The sequence below is a fragment of the Euprymna scolopes genome, chromosome 30, assembly GCF_053919585.1.
Source record: "Euprymna scolopes isolate OS-2025 chromosome 30, ASM5391958v1, whole genome shotgun sequence".
Classification (NCBI taxonomy): domain Eukaryota; kingdom Metazoa; phylum Mollusca; class Cephalopoda; order Sepiida; family Sepiolidae; genus Euprymna; species Euprymna scolopes.
This window is the reverse complement of record NC_136511.1, coordinates 94,998,225-95,018,416: the sequence shown is the minus strand read 5'-3', so window position 1 is coordinate 95,018,416 and position 20,192 is coordinate 94,998,225. Positions and strand designations below refer to the sequence as shown.

Genomic DNA, 20,192 nt, shown 5'->3' with positions numbered 1-20,192 from the left:
CGGAAAAATTAGACGGAGGGGCTGCTTTGGGCCTAAAACTGAAACGAGGTGCGTCAGGCGGCCTAGAGTTTCGCAGGGGAAATGAGATCCCACAACTGAAGCAGGAGCTTAAAAGATGTGAACTTTTGTCCATATGTGGAAAGTTGATCGGACATTACCCCGTTGCTAGCTGGCTTAGACCAGCATGCAGCTACATAAAGAGACACGCCGAAGGAGAGGATGGAATGATAAGGTGGGAGAAAGAATGGTCGCCATGATGGAAGAGCTCCTGAAAGAAGCAGAACGGCAAGACCCAGTCCGGGGAACCTGGAACATACCGCGAACATTGGATGGAGTCGTGTGGTGCGATGCGAGCAGCATTGCAACAGGGGTCGTTTTGGAAATTGGAGGAGTAGTTGCAGAAGATGCAGCCTGGTTGAGGAAAAAGAATGATGTCAACCACATCAATGTGGCGGAATTAGACGCGACAATAAAAGGAGTCAATCTGGCCTTGAAATGGGGACTACGTGACATCTGCATCAAAACAGACTCTGCCACGGTGTTTGCTTGGCTAAAGTCTCTCATTTCAAGCGAAAAAAGGATAAAAACGAAAGGGGCTGCAGAGATGTTAGTGAAGCACAGGCTTGGGGTGCTGGCTGAGCTGATGCAAGAGTTTTGTTTGAAGCTTCGCGTAGACATGGTGGCTTCTGAAAAGAACCGAGCAGATGCTCTCACGAAGAAGAGTTGGCTGTTGCCAAAGAAAGATGTTGCCGCATCGGATCTAGATGATGTTGGCATGCGAGAACTGCACAATTTGCACCATATGGGGGTAGAGAGGACTTGGTACTTAGTGAAAAAAGTCGACCCAAGGATCACCAAGGAGCAGGTGAGGCAAGTGGTCAGGACATGCGACAGATGTCAGTCGATTGATCCTGCTCCAAGCACGCATGAAGCTGGCCAATTGGAGGTGAGTGGGACCTGGGAGAGACTGGCATGCGATGTCACCCATTAGAGGGGTGGACTTTACCTGACCATGATTGACTGTGGGCCCGGGCGATTTGCCCTATGAAGAAGCTACGTGGAGGAACAGGCAATGAAATAGCAGCAATCCTTGATGAGGTGTTTTTGGAGCGAGGTCCCGTGGAAGAGTTGTTAATCGACAACGGGACTGCATTCAAGTCAGTAGCAGTGACAGAAGTACTGAAGAAATGGAAAATCCAACAATTTTTCAGAGCTGCCTACAGACCCAGTGGCAACAGGATCGTGGAGAGAAACCACCGCACCATAAAGGCAGTTGCGGAAAGAGGAGGCACCTCACCTGAGCAAGCCGTCTTCTGGTATAACATGTATAACATGTCGCCTAAACTGGGACAAGTACCAGAGACGGTCCCGCAACTGTCAACGTTTGCATATTCCTGGAGACATCCCAGGGTGGAGCCGGCAAGCCAAGAAGTAGAGGCCACAGGGACAATTAAACTCGGGGACGAGGTATGGGTGAAGCCACCGGGGGCGCGCTGCACCACACAATGGAGTAGAGGTTGCGTGACTGGGAGGAACACTAGTAACAACATTGTGGTGGAAGGAGTCCCGAGGCACATTCTTGACGTCAGACCAGTGGAAGGCAAAGCAGTGGAGGGGAGTGTGCAGCCACAGGAGGAGGACAAGACACCTCAGAGGCCAAGTAGAGAGAGGCGACCGCCACAGTGGATGAGAGACTACGAAATGTGATCTTGAGATCAGGGAGGCATGTGGTTAGAAGCAAAAAAGACAAGTCTTACCGTGGGTGCTCAGTGAGTGAGTTCAGGCGAATAAAAGGAAGAACAAACATGGCGGCCAGCATTTTTATTTCGTCCGTTCTTGCGTAATCTCATGTGTGCGTGAAGATGGAAACTATAAAACGATGTTCATTTCTCGGTGCTGGGAGATTGTTCCCGATCAGGCAGGAGAGAAGGCAATGAGAGTAGAGACAGAGGACTGTAGCGATAATCTTTCTTGAACATTCCGTTTGTGTATTTGAGGTGAACCCCCCCCTCCCATTATACTTCAATTGGATTATTAAATCTTCTTATATCTCGACCAATGGTGAAATCCATCAAAACTCTTCTCATTTTCCATCATAACACATGCTTTCTGTTCTAATTTAATGGCCCTCATATTTTTGTAAGCTTGATCATAAGGATTATTCTCCATAACTGTCAACAACACTTTGAATACATTTATTATTTTCTAGTAAATTACACCAGAGTTGAATTGCCTCAGATGAGTCCAAGATGTAAATTTGTCCATATTTTCTCTTTTCTTGATTATTTGGGTGCAGAGTACTGATTTGGCCTTGTAAGTGAAAACAATAGGGACCTCTTCTAGGAGGGCGGACTATATTTGCTCCAAATGATGTAAATGAAAATGATATGTTGTAATTGCGTATATTACTTTTGAAATTAAGTGCTCCTTGGTCATTGCCTTTGAGTAACTTTCGGAGTTAATGAGGATAATCTTCTTTGGCAACAATTCAATGCTTCTAGAAATCTAAGTGCTCTAAAAAACGAGAAAATGACAAATAATACGGGGATGTTTGGTTTTTCTATTTCATTCATATTGTTTCTTCTTTCCCGTTGTCTGGCTCTTTCATTTTCCAAATAAAATCATCTATCTTGTTCATTCGTGTTATTTATTGTCTCATTATGTTTCTCCTTTGAAATCCTTTCTTCAGTTCGTAGCTGCTGATGCCTTCATCTTTGTCGTTCTTTTGCTGCACTTATTTTATCTTCCAATGTAGTGATAGTGATTTGGTATATTCTGCGGGGAAAATAAAACTCTTAAAAATGTTGTGCTGGGATGTGAACTATATGATATATATTAATGACTGAAAATAAATTCAGAGTAAAATATTTTACTTTTTCGGTTTATATGGTCCAAGATGTTCATTTCTGTATTGTGTTTAAAATTAAAAAAATGAAATATAAACTGAGAAAAAGATAACATCATTTTAATTAATATTTATTTGAAATGTAATAAGTCCCCAGATGTACCTCTCCATCGTACAGTATATTGATACTCTATGGCTGACTGGGATAGCTTCCGCACATTTATATCAGATCTACCTCTGCATTCCATGTTTTAAAAGGATGTGTCCTCTATAGTATCAGACCTGACAGAATGGTTAATTGTAGGTATAGACCGCTTCATACCATCGAAAAAATTCCAGCAAAAACCTAACAGCCAGCCGTAGTTCTCTCCGGAATGTGCTGCTGCCATTGCGCATAGAAATCACTTTTTCCATTGTTTCCAATGTAATAGATTTACTGGAAACTAAAGCCACTTTCAGAACTGCCAGCAACCACTGTAAAAAAGTAATAAAGAAAGCAAGAGAGTTGTATGCTCAGTCTGTCAAGTCCAAAGTAGCTGAGCAGCGGCTTGTCTCACACCAGTTTTGGCAAATAGCAAACAGAATCCTGAACAGAAGGGGGTGCTCTATCCCAACTCTCATAAATGGACCTGAGGTAATCTCGTCAGAATCAGACAAAGCCAAACTCTTTGCCAAGAACTTTGCAGCTAATTCTACCCTTTGCGACCAAGGCTGCCAACCTCCAATATTTCCTCCTGTATCAGAAAACATGCTATGTGATATACAAATATCTGTACGTGATGTTGCCAAGCTAATCAAGAACCTTGATTCCAGTAAAGCAACCAGCCCTGACGGTATTCCAATGATAGTACTCCAAAGACTTCAACCAGAACTTGCGCCCATCCTTACAAAATTGTTTAAACGTTGTCTTAAGGAGAACTGCTTCCTGTCACCCTGGAAAATCTCATCAGTTTGCCCCGTATTTAAGAATTCAGGTGATCGGTCATCTCCCTCACAGTACAGAGCAATAAGTCTCCTGTGTGTCATGAGTAAGCAAAAAAACGGAAGACAATTTCATATGCTGCAGTTCTAAGAAAGAAGCTTTGCTCATGGAATCTACGCTTAGGTTTAGGCACAGATAAAGAGTGGGGGAAACTAGTGATAGTTTTCTTGTGAAAGTTTGGCAAAGGGGGACCATAGAATGGAGCTCAGCCGAGCACTTGCCATGAAAATAACGATAAAGCAGAGACAAACTCGCAACATCTCTTCTGTGAGAAAGTCGTTGCAGGGAAGAGAAAAGGACATCTCCCACAAGGCTACGAAGTCTATTTTGAACTCTATCAAGGCAGGATAAGTCCTTTCTAGCAGCTCCTGCGCAGACGTGGTAACAGTACTCCATCCTTGGGCATACCTGACTCTTATATAGATAGAGAATTGCATCAACAGTGAGATATCTACTGGATCGATAGGACCCACCATTTTTCCAGCGGCCTTGGCAACAGATTTAATGTATGTGTTCCATTTAAGATCAGGAGTAAAGGTCAAGACCAGAAGCTTGTAAAAACATGAGGCCTCCTCAAGACGAGAGCCATTCATTTCAATTGATACTAGATGGGGATCAGAGCGTTGATGATAAAAGCTTTGTTTTAAATACAATAAAAGTAACAAGCCACCTCTTTCCCCATTGTACCACTTGCTCAAGATCAGAGGAGAGAGAATCAGAGAGAATTTGATCGTTTACGGTTGTAGATGTGCTACCATAGATAGCAGTGTCATCAGCATGGATGTCTATGAATGATGTAAGGATGTAATTTGGAAGATCATTAATATAGATCAGGAAGAGAGTTGGGCCCAGGATGGATCCCTGAGGGACTCCAGCATTAATACTAAGAGCTTCTGATTTCTGCCCATCAACCACTACTTAAACTAAAATAAATTGTTTAAAATAAATATATGGTTTTGTTCTTCATGTCTTGACTCCGTTCCATTCTATAATCAACCTTACCCACTTCAGATAGCTTGATTTTTCCGAGCACTGATGTTGGACATTACCAATTCTTGGTACTTATGCACTTATTGAACCGTGCTGAAATAACATTATTATTTAGAAAACCATTCCTAACATGAGGAGAAAAGGGTGTTTTGTAACTATTCTGTACCTTCACCTAACAATAAAAAAAACATCATAAAACTTTAACTTTAAAAAAATATGTAAAAATAGCACACACCAATAAGTGCACAAGCACTTTATTCTTTTTTAACCTTTTTAAGTAAAAAAAATTAATTTAAAATATTTTCCTTTTTTAAATGAAAATTCAACACACATTGTTGTTTTTGTTGGGATAATGGAATATATTAGTGGCAATAACGGTGGTAACGAGGAAGTGATGCCCCCCCCCCCGATTCTTCAAAGAAGTACCCAACAAAGACGATTACTCCCTGCCCTGTTTGTGATCATGAGATCAGGGGGGAGTGTAAGGAAACGCATGATTTATTTGACTAGCACGTGTGCCTGATTCAAAGGTCGTGGAACGAAATGAAAGGGAAAGAAAAGAAAAACTAACATGGCGAGACAGTTTGTTTTATAGTGAATAATCACGTGACTGAATGTTTATCCAGATGAGACTGGTCTATAAAAGTGGATGTGAAGCGAGCATGAGGTGAGTTGAGAGAAGGCGTGTTACTTACGCAGACATGGAAGTCAGCTGGAAAGATTGTTGCATTTTGAAGTCAGAAGTTTTGACAACAGTGTCGAATTTAACCGAGTGATTTGAAATGCAGAATAAATAACACTTGAGTTATTTAATTTTCCTTCCAGCAACACCATTTTGTTTTTGTTTTATTATTTCTCAAATGTTTATTAGCCATTTGGAACATTCCACTCATTCAAGGGATGTCAGGATGATAACAGTTGAAGCAAATTAGCATATTAATATATAGATAAATATACTATTAATACTACCACTACTACTACAAATACAAGAAGAATGAAAAAGTTGTAAAAGTGAAACTATCTCTGAAAGTTATAATCAGATGAAATAACTGAAAAGTGTAAAGAAGGAATTTTTATTTCAGGCAGAAGATACTTTTGATGCAAACGTTTGAAGGCTTCAAATCGACTTTCATTTCTGCAGGGTAAGGAAAAATGTGTAAATAGCAAAAAAATCGGCAGGATCTGTGTTCATGTTTTTGAAGCCTTTAAACCACCGACCTAAATGTAATTCCTGATCCAATGAATCGCAAAGTATACTCATGTAGAATATGAAAACTTTAAACTGCCTACATAAATATAAATACTAATGTAAAGAATCATATGAGCATTCTATCGTAAAGTACAGGCCAGGGTGATATTACATCTCTGATCCAGTTTTGAGTGTGTTGAATTAACCTCAATCCCAGCACTAAATTTTAGGGTATAGTTTCACTCTGTTCCAGCTTGGTCAAGGGCAGGATAGTCCACAATTGGAAATGCGCCACCCAACTATATCTCACCAAATGTCAGACCCATGAGGTTGGAGATCTTCATATGATACCATGTTGAATATGGGCTAAAGTGCTCATGTCCACGGAAGAGCTTCTGTACATACTGTTAAAGAATGAAGCAAGAATGGCAGTACTCTAGTAGCTCACGCTGGTTTGCATGCATTTTTATGTCTAGAACTAAACTCTTCAGAAATCAACTAATTGGTCACTGTTCAATGTTTGCTTGGTAATGCATCTGCCACTGACATGAAATTGGTGAAAGGCCACACCCCTTTTTAGTATGACCACCAGCCAACATTGTATCTCTGAAACCGTTGGGCGTAGGTGACCACTCAAAATGTCCATAATTGCCACATTATGGGGGGGGGGCAGTAACACATGATGGCTTTCAAGATATTTGCAATAAACTAATTTCAATGAAGAGAATCAACATAGCCCCAAAAATGGTGACAGATACCCTACCCAACAGATGTCTTGTATCATCAAAGATATCTGAATATCCCGTCCAAGGTGTAATGGACAATTTTGACCACACAGAGAACAGAATGTCAAGAAAGGACTCTATTTTAGTCATATTTCAGAACCAACCACGGGGTAATCATTTTGAGAACATTCATGTGACAAGCTGAGAACAACCAGAAATGAGAAAGTTGGCTGATATTGTTATATTTTGTTTTATTAAAGGGTGTTATTATAAGTGATGCTGTTGAAGAAGAAGAGAGATGTTGTTGTAAGAGACTTAGAGAGATTCTTCATGTTATGAGAGATTGTTCATGTTATTACGATTCCTATATTTTAAATGTTCATTCCTTAGACGTGTAGAAGAAGAAACTCTTAGGTTAATAGATGTGTTGCTATGTGAAGCTCTTAGTGTAGATATGATGTAGATTCACATTGTGGATATGAGATGTCGAGACGTGTATGTAATGACATTTTATAACACAGACATATAATAATAATTCACTTTACCTTTTTGTAAAATCATAAGACAAGACGAGCTTTACAAAACACAAAATGGATTTATTTTGTCACGACCGGCCGTGGTTTTCATCATCAAGAATTCAAAGCTTCACATTTTAGTTTCAAAGTGATCGTCTCACTTCCTAGACGTTCGAATTCCAAACTCCAGACTCTCTCTGAGTTTCTCACTGACTGTTTCTTCTACTCTAAAGTTTTTTCTCTATAACTAGAACTTTCTATTTTCCGTGACGTCATACACATGTGCCTTCTTTCACGTGTTCTGGACATGCATGTCCGAAACTTTTCCTTTTTCTACAAAAGGAATTTTAACCTATACTCAGTAACCTATTTTTCCAATATGTTAAAAACATTATCTTATAGCTGCATTCTTTCAATTTAAAATTTCATAACAAATTTGACAGTGCACATTCTTTTCTTGAAATATTTTATCTCTATTCTAAACAATCGTTTGTTTTACATTTTTAAATTCTCACACGTAATCTATTTCTAAACCTAAATTACGAGGTTCGAATTTCGTCTATTGCTATTTCATTTTCATTTTAACTAATCTCTCTATTTTTATACTTACATGAAAAGGGGACAGCCCTTATCATGTAACAATATGCTGCCCTGTCAGGTTATTGAGAAGTCTCACCTGGTCAAAGAGAGCAGTGATATACCAGAATCATTTTCAGCAACATCTTATAATGATACAGGAGAACACAGAATTGATGATGATTATTTTCTTTTATTGTATGGCCAAGCAAGAGTACATATATATCGAGGAAGGATCATTTCCTAGCTTAACAGCAACAATGAGTGCCCTCCAGGATCAACTGACATTTGACGTTACAAAGACATCATTTGCACCCATCCTTCCATACATTGCAACCGAAATGGACACAATATTTACATCAATAACTTTTAGAATGTCTTGAAGAAAATTTTAATCATTTGGCTCGGAAAGTATCTTTGCTGTATCGGTATAGAAGGTATGCTCAATAAGTAATGAGAAAATGTCAGGAGAGACATTAAGTATGATTTAATCAAACTGCTATTTCATGGTGAAGTACATATACATATAGTCTACAAAATGATTTACTGACAACTTCTGCTCTTTGTAGGTTTGAGTGGTGTTCGTTTTGGGACCAGTTTGATCAGGTTCGCCAATCTGAACTCTTGACAAGATGCAGGGAAACAAGGAACAACGTTATGCCATCAAATTTTGTGTTAAACTTAGGAAAACCAAACAAGAAACTTATGGAATGTTAAAGGAGGCCTATGGGGATGAACAGCTTAGTCAAGCAAGTTTCTATCGGTGGTTTAACAGATTTTCTGAAGAAAATAAACTGGTTGAGGATGAACCCAGATCTGGAGCACCGAGCAGTGCATGCAAGGAGGAAAACATTTGGGAAGTGCGAAGATTAGTGATGCAAGACCATTGGATAGCTGTGACAATGATATCTGAAGCTGTTGGTATTAGTATTGGCACAGTGCAGACAGTTCTGACCAAAGATCTGGATCTCCACAAAGTCTGCGCCAAGTTCATGCCAAAAAATCATCTTTGATGTCCAGAAGCAGTTTTGTGTGGAATGTTGCACTGACATTCTTGAAATAATAGAGGCTGATTCAGGTTTCCTGAATAAGGTAGTGACTTGTGACGAGAGTTGGGTCTTCACCTACAACCTTGAGAACAAACATCAGAATGTCCAGTGGAAGCACCCATCTTCCCCCAGGCCCAAGAAGACAAAGATGAGCAGGTCACAAGAGAAGGTAATCGTCATTCCTTTCTTAAACTTCCAGGGCCTTATTCATGCTGAATGGGTTCATCAGGGTCAAACTGTCAATAAGGAATATTACCTTACTGTTCTGAAAAGGTTCAGAGAGAAAATGAGGAAGAAGAGGCAACAACAGTGGAGGAGTGGTCAGTGGTTGTTCCACCAGGACAATGCCACAAGTCAACACTGGTAACCACCTGGATAGCCAACAGGGGGATGAAAGTGGTACGACACCCACCCTACAGCCCTGACCTAGCCCCATTGTACTTCTTCCTGTTCCCACACATGAAAGACAGCCTCAAGGGAATCAGATTTCAGTTAGCAGAGGAGCTGAAAAAGGCATCGGAAAATTACCTGAAGGAACTACCAAAGAGGGACTTTGAGGGGGTCTTCCAAGATTGGAAGAGATGCATGAAGAAGTGTGTAGATGCAGGAGGCCATTATTTTGAAGGGCACAAAGTTTTGTAATGAAAATATTATCTCCTGACATTTTCTCATTACTTGTTGAACATACCTCGTAGATCTGGCTTTGATTGAGACTGAAGCTTTTGGGAAGATTGTTGTAGAGAATAGTGTTATGACAGGGAGTCACTATTGTAAAAGCAAGGGCGCAATGAATCTGATATCAGAGGTCATGACAGTTCTAATGCTTGAAGGATTTCAGTCAGAGAAAACAAAAATCGCTGTGAAATAGACAGGCACATGGAAACTAGGATACAACAGGCATTAGATGCTAACGATACAGAGTTTAGAGAGATTTTGTACGAAAGCAAGCTATTGAATGAGGACCTGAACAAGTCCTTCACAGAATGGAAAGAAACAGAGTGCAATGGGAATGTGAGGTACTGAAAAATGTATTCAATCTTGAGGAATGTTACACATTTAATTTGACAATCTCTTAAAGAATGAGAAAGATCTTTATGGAACACATCTGTTCGAATGGTGTAATTAAGACAAAGATGATATTGAACTCAGTCTACACCACGAGTTCAACCCAGCTTCTATAAAAATCAGCTATGAACATGCTAGGACACTTTTGGATTACATAAAATCCATTAATAATCCATTCAGTACTGGCACGAGACTACACATCTCGACTGGAGCTGATATACCTCAAGATATGGTTGATAGATTGCTAGAATACCTGGCAACTGGTGATAAAAGTAGTCAAGAGTTTGTTACAATGAAACTTCAGAATAAGGAGCAGCATCTACATGATATAATACTTGCCAAGCGACTGGTGTGGCAAAAAAGATGTGGCAGAAACAATAAGGTACATTGACTATGAAAGAGAAGTCTTGAAGGTTCTGAAGTACGAGTTAATCAGCGTATCTCACTTCCTGACTACTGAAGGTAAAGATGGAATATGGCCGAAGAAGCCAGATAAAGCATCCCTATCAAGAGAATTAGTCAACCAACTTCCCCAGGACAAAAGAAATGTAAAATGTGATGCTCAAATGACAACAGTTGATTTCATGGCACTCGTACGTAGACTACCAATAAAAAAGATGGCATTGAAACATTTGGCCGATTGGCTGAGACTTTATCTAAAATCATTCTTGCTACCACAGAGGAGTCAACAAGAATAGATATTATTTTTGATGTTTTTCAAAAAACCATCGATCAATCAAATGGAACATGCACAGAGAAGTTCTGAACAAGTCACTATCACCATTAAGTCTGACAATCAGAAGGTACCTGTCGATCTAGATATGTTCTGGAGCTCAATGTTGAACAAAGTGAGGTTCCAAAAGTACGTCTTCAAATGGATGCTACAAAATATTGTCAGATAAGGAAATCTTTGGTAGAGTGAATGTAGGAAATTGTTTGTGGGCAAAGAAACAACAATCACTGAGCTCTCAAATAACCAAGAAGAGGCTGACAGAATCATGTTCCATATTAATGATGGTTTAAAACATGATTTTCAATTGATCCTAGTTGACTCACATGACACGGATGTTCTCATAAACCTCATCGTCCATTTCGAGAGAAAACATGGGAACTACAAAAATTCTATGTAAGGCTTGGAACAGGAAGAACAAGAATACTGTGCCTATTCACATAATTTGGTGCAGTGTCTACCAGCAATTCACGCATTAAGTGTGTGCGATAGTACCAGCAAGGTGGGTTCAAAGCTAGCTGCTCTGAAGGCTTCAATGGATCTCTTTTATTTGAAGAGTTTAATGAAGAGGAATTGTTGCCGAAGATGATAAGTAATGTTGAAAAATTCCTCAAGAAAACTGACTGTTCAATATTTGATGAGTATCGATGGGAGCAGTACCATAATTCTAAGAAAGAACTTGACTTTAACCAACTTGTGTGTTGTTCTTTGTCGCTTGCGTGACACTGCTGTCCGAACTTTCACCTTCCGGTTACCACTTGACGCGTCTTCTCTCCACTCCAAAACGAACTTCTGCAACTTTAGCTTTTCTCTCCCCTTCTCCGACTTTTCTCTTCTACAAATAGAACTTCTCTGCTCGCAATCTAACTTCAGAATGCCCTCCTTCCCCAAATCACTCCTCTTTTATTTCTAATCAGGAGCATCTCATTTGCATACCTCGTGGTCACCCTGTAGGCATATAAAGAAACAGGGCAGCCATTTTTGTTTCTTTCTTCTTCATTATGAACACGAGGTAAGCCACACAAAAACGCGGTCGGTCGTTCTTGTTTCTTTTTTTCTTCATTTACACCACACGCCCCCCCTGATCTTCGAGATCAATAGGATACTTCGTAATCCTCCATCCAAGCAGGCCGCCTCCTCTCACGTCGAGGCCTCTGGGGGACAACTTCTCGGGGGTTAACGTTTTCAGGTTCACTACAACGCGGGCCTAAGTCAGGTCGAGCAGCATCATTTGCTTCTCGGTGGCCCTCGATTTCTTCTTCTTCACTGCCCTCACTGCATACCGGCAATGTCACACGATGCAGGTCTAAGATATGCCTGGGAACGCCATTCACCATCACATTGTTCTTCGACTGCAATCCTGTTATGACCCCTCTTTTCCAACGAGTGGTACACTGTGCATTGGGGGGTTTCACTCACACCTCTTCACCTACTTTGATAGTGGCTTCTTCACTCTCAATTCCTGCTGCTTTGTTGCACGGATGCCGCCACTTATATGTGAAAACGGCCCTATGAGGCACAGTTGTCTCATCTTGTTTGGTCTTCGGCGAGATATTATACCAAAACACCGCCTCTATGGGTGATACGTTGCTTTTTTCCGCAGCGGCTTTAATGGTGCGATGATTCCTCTCCACTATTCCGTTGCCACTCGGCCGATACACTGCTCTGAAAAATTGCCTTACTCCCCACTTATCGCACACCCCTTTAAAGGCTTCTGATCGGAAAGCGGGGCCATTGTCCATTAAGAGTTCCTCAACCGGCCCTCTCTCCAAAAATATCTCCTCGATGACCCCTCCGATCGCCCATGCAGCTTCTGCCCTGATCTCTCTCCAGATGGCAAACCTTCCCGGTCCACAGTCGACCATCGACAGATACAATTTGTGGCGATAGTGTGTCACGTCAATGGCCAATCGCTTCCAGTCCTCCGCAACGTGTAGCTCTCCTGCTTCGTGTCTGGACGGTCCAGGGTCAATTGATTGGCACTCTCGACAGTTCTCCACCACCTCCCTAACCTCCTCTTCGGTGGTCTCCGGGTAAACCTCTCTGGCTAGGAATAACGTTCGTTCTCGACCAAAGTGGTGCATTTCGTGTGACTCTTTGACTTCTTCCCCTGCACAGCATACCGAGGAGACCTCCTTTCCCTCCTGCAGTCAGGCCTTCTTCACGCGTGTCATCGAATCCGCCTTGTTTTTTTCTGACGGGACCAACACAACAGATACTCTCAACTGGAATTCCGCTATCAGGTCGGTGAGCGCTCCGAGTCTGCGCTTGATCAGCATTTCCGCAGCACCCCTTGTCTTAACTCTCTTATCGCCAGTTACTGCCGACCGAATCCACGACGCTACCGTTGCCGAATCGGTTTTGACTTCAATTATTTTCAATCCCCATTTCAGGGCCAGATTGATTCCTTTTATAGCGGCATCTAGTTCTGCTACGTTGATATGGGAGAAGTCGTTGTTTTTTCTTAGCCACGCCGCATCCTCCACAGTTACACCTCCTATCTCTAGTACGACGCCCAACGCCAGGTTACTGGCATCGCACCAAACCACACCCGCGTCTTCGCCGCTGACAGACCATTTCCCTTTCACTGGGTCCTCATTCCTCACTCTCGCAATGACTTCTTGCAGCATGTTCATGACCTCCTTCGTCACACGGCCTTCCCAGTCATCAGTGCCTGTTTGTCGTTTAATAAAGCTGCATGCTATCCTGAGCCAGCCAGCGATAGGATAGTGCCCGACCAGCCTCCCGCAGACTGAGAAGAGTTCTCGCCTCGTCAGCTCAGATCCGACTTCGGGTATTGCATTCCCTCGTTCGAAGACAAGGCTGTCTTTTCCATCTCGCCTTAGTTTCAACCCCAGCACCGCTCCTCCATCTAGGGCCTCCGCCGGTCTTGCAGTTAACCCATACTTCTCGACATGGCTTCTTACTTTCTCTGCTGTCACCTCTGCCTCCTCCACCAGGATGTCGTCAATGTATGAGCTAGTGGCCTCCTCCACTGTACAGTCTTTGCTCAGCACTGTCTTCAGTACGGCAGTCATAATTTTGGGGGCTGAACTCAGCCCAAAGCCTAACCTCGTCAGACAATACACCCGCTCCTTGTACCGGACCAGTTAGTACTGCCAGAGTTTTTCATCTACATGGATCTGCAGATATGCCGATTTCAGATCGACAATCTTAGTGGCCCGCCCCATTCTTCTCCATTTCCTCATGACATCCTCACATACGTCGATCCCTGTTCCAGTGTGGCAGGCTACATGTCTGTTCAATTCCCTAAAATCCAGCACGGGCCTAATCTTGTTTTTGGTAGGCTGAACAACCGCCAGTAGTGGCAACACTCCTTTTTCTTCCCCTGTCCACGGTTTCAGAATTCCTTCTTTTATCCACCTCTCCACTTCTTCCTCGAATCCTTTTCTTATTTCTCCTCGCAGGGTGTTTTCGTAGCAGCCCACCTTATTCTGTAGTTCTGGGGGCCCGGAGATCCATTTCCATTCCACCGTCCACCTCACGCCATCAAACTTCGCCAGGAAATCTTTGTCCTCAATGCAGCAAACCTCCGGTTTTGGGGTTCTGACAGTTCTATCACCTTCCACTCCTGCCATCCCCACTGCGCCAAGACGTCCAAACGTCACTTGGCCCCTTCTTAACGTAGCGCCCCCCAGTCGGTTAATTGCACTCATCCCTATAATCACGTCGACACCACCGACCAGATGATTCAACACTAGGGCTTGCAGTCCAATAGGCACCCCTTGCACCATTACTTCCGCTGTCGTCTCTCCTAGGCATTTCACATCCCTGCCATCCACGGTCCTAATAATCCTGGTTCCGCTCCATGACCTCGCGACATTCCTTGCTAACAGCGTTGTAGTGCAGCCTGTGTCGACAAGGGCTATGGCTCTCTTCCCATTGACTACCACCGGTAACCGAGGCAATGTTCCATCATGCGCCATTTCCACACAAAAGGGGTAACCACTGGCGCAATAGCTTCCCTTCACTCGTTTCCCTGGTCCCGTGCAGCAACACAATAGCGGCTAATATGCCCCACTTGTCCACATCGGTAGCACATGATCCCCGGTCTCGGCTCTTTGCAGTCCTTGATCAGATGAGGACCCTGGCACCGGAAACACTTGATGGCAGGTCTCCCCTCCTGTCGCCTCGCCGGCTGCCTCTCATTCAAGTGAGGCCTCATGCACATATTTCCACTCACAGCTGCAGCCACGATTGGGCTTTTAACATTTTTCACTAGGACTCTGGCGTGGACCAAGAGATCGTCCACTTCCATAGAATGGATCCCCGTGATTCTCTGCATGTTTGCAGAGATTTCCTCTGGGAAGCCGTTCACTAGGTACAGCTTTACCGTCATCTCCAGGCTCCTCCCCACGTAACCAGCCAACCCTGCCAGTCTCCTGATCTCTGCTGCAAAGACGTCAACGGACTCGCCGGTCCACCTCAAACTTGACAGCTTGCCAAGTGCTTCAAATGGGCCCTCCGCAAAGGCCAATTTCAGCCTTTGCTCCACTAAGGCAAGGTCCTCCTTGTCTTCATCTCGCATCTGCTGGTAAATCGTGAGGGCTTCCCCCTCTAAGTACAGCGGCAGCAGGGTGACCACATCTTCTATCTTTTGCAGCTTCGCCACCATTTTTAATTTCTCCAGCCACTTAATCAGGTCGCTCTCCCCAGTAAAGGGTCTCAACATCTGAGTGGTCAGTCTCCACTCAGCCATGTTAATTGCTTGATACGCCGAAATAGCTTGTCGCTTGCGTGACACTGCTGTCCGAACTTTCACCTTCCGGTTACCACTTGACACGTCTTCTCTCCACTCCAAAACGAACTTCTGCAACTTTAGCTTTTCTCTCCCCTTCTCCGACTTTTCTCTTCTACAAATAGAACTTCTCTGCTCGCAATCTAACTTCAGAATGCCCTCCTTCCCCAAATCACTCCTCTTTTATTTCCAATCAGGAGCATCTCATTTGCATACCTCGTGGTCACCCTGTAGGCATATAAAGAAACAGGGCAGCCATTTTTGTTTCTTTCTTCTTCATTATGAACACGAGGTAAGCCACACAAAAACGCGGTCGGTCGTTCTTGTTTCTTTTTTTCTTCATTTACACCACATTCTTCTACACTACAAGAACACATAAAACGATCATATCTACATTGCAGATTGTGGTTAGAAGCCCTAAATCCTGTAATAATTAAACTGTATCCACTCAAGTTTGAATATGAAACAACAGAAGTTGGCATAACTCCTGCGATACTGCCTGTATAATGCAGTCCAGATGACCTACTGCCTCCATGCAAATGCCCAACGTCATATAGAAGTACAAATATATGTACTTGTAAAGAACTTAAAATGTGTGATTTTTGTGGTTGTAGTAAAGGTACAAAGTATCAAAATCTACAAAATTAAGCTGAAAAATATGGATGATGTACATGAGTAGGACCCTGGGATACGGTGGCCCTAGGATACATTTTTTTCAGTTTACGATGTGGAATACAATGTTTTTCCGGACCCTGGTTACAGTATTTACCCCACCTTAGGGTGTTATTTATAATATTATTTGATTATGTACATGTGTATTATTTACTGTACTGTATTTTGTTACTAATTTTTAATGCCTTATCAGGGTTCTATTGTATAACAAATATCAGGATGCAGTGCAATGTACAATAAAGAAATTAGTTTATTGCAAATATCTTGAAAATCATTGATTTTAGGACATCATAATATTTAATGTGGCAATTCCAGACATTTTGAGTAGTCACATGATCACTCGAAGGTCTTAGAAATACAATGCTGGCTGGTGATCATACTTCGCTAAAAAAGGGGTGTGACCTTTCACCAATTTCACCGTCAGTGGCAGATATGTTACCAAGCAAATATCGAACAATGACCTTCAATTAGTTGATTACAGAAGAGTTTAGCTCAAGACATAAAAGTGCATACATAACCAGCATGATCTACTAGAGTACAGGTTAGTAGAAAGCACAAACTTCAACAGAAGCAAAAAAAAAAAAAAAATGGGAAGGACAAAAAATCCAGTGGATTAAGTCTAATTGCATTTTTTTTGGTTCTTGTTTTTATTTATTTACTTTTTTTTTAGAAAAATCAACAGCTCAAGAGCGCTGCAAAAAAAAAATGATATCAAAATAAAGGCAAATATGAGCAGTATGAGGAATGCCCATCAGGGTTGAAGTTAGCAGGACATTGAATGATGACAGCCAATGACTTCCTCAGTTGGAAGGATTTCTCATTGAGCCAAGTATAATGAGGAATCAATAACATGTGGATCAACAGTATTGCATAAATATGTTCATTTCAAAGTCATTTAACAAGCATTGAATATAATACAAGATTTTCTTTTTGTTTTTAAAGTTTCTAGAGAGATATGGAACGAAGAGCAATGAGACACCAACCTACTTCATTGGGTAAATCCACGTATGGGGAGGCGTTAATCCATATATATAGTTCATAGGAAGTATGAGCCTTTATGCCTCTTTGAGTAAGTTCAGTTTACAGTATAAAATCAGTCCAACAGAGTTCTTGGTTCAAAACAAAATCAAAAAATCCAATGATCTCAAATGTTTGATGACCCCCGTGCGGAGTCATGTTTATCAGTTCAAGTCGCAATGAATTCATTTTTTTTTTTAATTCCATTCAAATATTTATTGAAATATTGTTCCATCTCTCTCTCTCCTTCATCTTTTTTGTTCTCAGTACTCCCAATTGATGACCTTGTACCATTCAGTTAAGGAGGTGCTCTCTTCATGATTACATAAATGGCTGTTCTGTTTTAACCATGTTATTAGCCCGCATGGAGTTTTTCTTTTCATATCTTTCATTCTTACATGCGAGCAAGTTTTGCTCACCTACTGGTGTCCGATGACAGCAGAAAAGTGTTTCTTCTAGACAGCATGTGCTATTGACGTTAAATTTGAACTCAACCTCAGATCAAAAGTCTCAAACTCAAATCCAACTGTTCTCTTTTCTCTGCACTTTCCACACTGATGCCCAAAATAAAGAAGACAGCTCTTTTATAGAGAGACCCAACCACATCTCATTTGCATACCCCCTCCCCCCTCTCATCACATCACATGATTTTCAGTCCATAAATACCAGGGGGCGGCCATTTTTATTTTCTCTTTTTTTATTTCCTAACATGAGCCACACGATGCATGAGGTAAGGTTCTTTACTTTTAACCACACGCCCCCTTGATCTCTAAGATCAATAATTAGTATCATAGTCTGCCATCCACACTGGGCATCTTCATTTATGTTGCGATCGTCGAAGAGGCTCTTCTTCAGACACTTCAACATCAGCATCAACCTCCCCTTCCTCTGATGGCAAGGAGACTCTCCGTATATCTAAAATGTGACGAGGCATTCCGTCAATCGCTACCTTGTTTTTGGAGAGTACTTCAGTCACTGTACTTTTTCCCCAGCGAGTCGTGCAATGAGAATTGGGTGGTTTCACCCACACCTCTTCACCAACTGCGATGTCCACGCAGGCCTGTTCTTCTCTCTGTGTTAAAGTCAGATGTCGTCATTCATAAGAAAAAATAGACCGGTGCGGCACTGAATTTTCGTCTTGACGAGCCTTCGGCATCATATTGTACCAAAAAACTGCTTCTTGGGGCGAAATCTGGCTTCTTGATGCCACAGTTTTTAAAGTTCGATGGTGCCTTTCTATAATTCCATTTCCACTTGGACGGTATGCAGCTCTAAAATATAGCCCCACCTTCCACTTCGCACATAAGTCTCTAAAAACTTCCGAGCGGAAAGACGTACCATTATCCACCAACACCTCTTCTACTGGCCCCCTTTCCATAAAAACCTCCTCGGCAACTCTCTTTACTTCTTCTGCTGTTTCATTCTTGATTTTCCGCCATATCGCTACTCTTCCAGGCCCACAATCTATCATAGTTACATGCGGTTCATGTTGATAATGTATGATGCCAGCCCATCTGCTTTATTTTTTTGTGACGGAACTAAAGTAATAGTTACCTTTAGTTTGAATTCTCGAACCAACTCTCCCAGCGCTCCAAGTCTACGCTTGATAAGCATCTCCGCTGCTCCTTTTGTTTTGATTCGCTTATCACCAGACAGCTCCGATTTAATCCACGACACCACTGTTGCAGAGTCTGTTTTAACGTTCACTATCTGTAGCCCCCACTTTAGAGCCAGATTGATGCCTTTCATCACAGCATCGAGTTCCGCAACATTGATATGGGCGCTATCATCCTTTTTGCGTAGCCAAGCAGCATCTTCAACAGCTACTTCTCCTATTTCCAATAATACCCCTAATGCTACACTGCTAGCATCAGTCCATATCACCCCTTCATGTCCCTCTTTTACATGCCATTCTCCTCTCACAGGGTCCATTTTTTTCACTTCTGTAATGACTTCTTGTATCATGAGAAGCACTTTTTGATCAACTGCATCTTCCCAACTGTCCGTGCCAGTCTGCCTTTTAATAAAACTGCACGCAGTTCGCAGCCATCCAGCTATTGGGTAGTGGCCAACCAGCTTTCCACATATAGAGAAAAGCTCTCTCTATGCTAGGTCAACCTTGGCTTCAGGGATCTCATTTCCTCACCCAAACATCAATTTTCCTGCCTTATTGTTCTGTCGTTGAAATCCCAAAGCCATTCTGTTTTCCAGTGACTCAGGCGGTTTTGTCATCAGTCCATATGCTTTGAGATGCTCTCTCACCCTTTCTGCAGTCACCTCTGTTTCGTCCACTAGTACATCGTCGATGTAAGAGCAGGTGCCTCTCTTCACTGCACCGTCTTTGGCTAACACTGTCTTAAGAACTGCCGTCATTATCTTTGGTGCGGAGTTCAGACCAAATCCTAATCTGGTCAGACAATAAACTTGACATTTGTACTCTACCAATTGATATTTCCACAATTTATCATCCACATGAAGTTGGAGGTAGGCTGACTTCAGGTCCACAATTTTAGTTGCCTGCTTCATCCTCCTCCATTTCCTTATGACTTCTTCACACACGTCGATTCCGTCCTTTGTGTGACAAGTGACAAACTTGTTCAGCTCACGGAAATCCAACACTGGCCTAACTTTCTTCTTAATAGGTTGGACCACAGCCATGAGTGACAAAATTCCTTCAACTTTCCCTGACCACGGCATTAATATTCCTTCATCTATCCATCTCTTAACTTCTTTTTCAAACTGCGGCTCCGCAGCCCTTTCAGTGTGCTTTTGTAACAGCTGACCCGATTCGTCAATACAGGTGGCTCCGCGGTCCATCGCCATTCTATCATCCATTTTTCGCCAACGAAGCAGGTTCAAAAGTCATCATCCTCAATCAGACACGGTCAGGGTTTCGATGGTTGGTTGGTATCACCCCTGGTTACACTTACTGTTATTCCCGGTACACTCTGATTGCCAAATTTAACCTGGCAATAGTAGCTCCTTCCAGTCAGTCTATCGCGTCCAGGCCCAGCACCACATCATTTCCTGTAACCAGTCTATCCAGCACGATCACTCTTAGTCGCAATGGCATATTCC

The 20,192-nt window shown here is 42.2% G+C and overlaps 1 protein-coding gene and 1 pseudogene across 10 annotated transcripts in view; both read left to right on the top strand.

The window, feature by feature from the left end:
* Positions 1–20,192, top strand: part of LOC145254893 (sodium-independent sulfate anion transporter-like) — a 635,989-nt gene that overhangs the window by 149,396 nt on the left and 466,401 nt on the right. The window lies entirely within an intron of this gene.
* Positions 7,308–9,094, top strand: LOC145254612 (protein GVQW3 pseudogene; annotated as a pseudogene). The gene has a single exon (XR_013863781.1). The product of XR_013863781.1 is annotated as a protein GVQW3 pseudogene (transcript).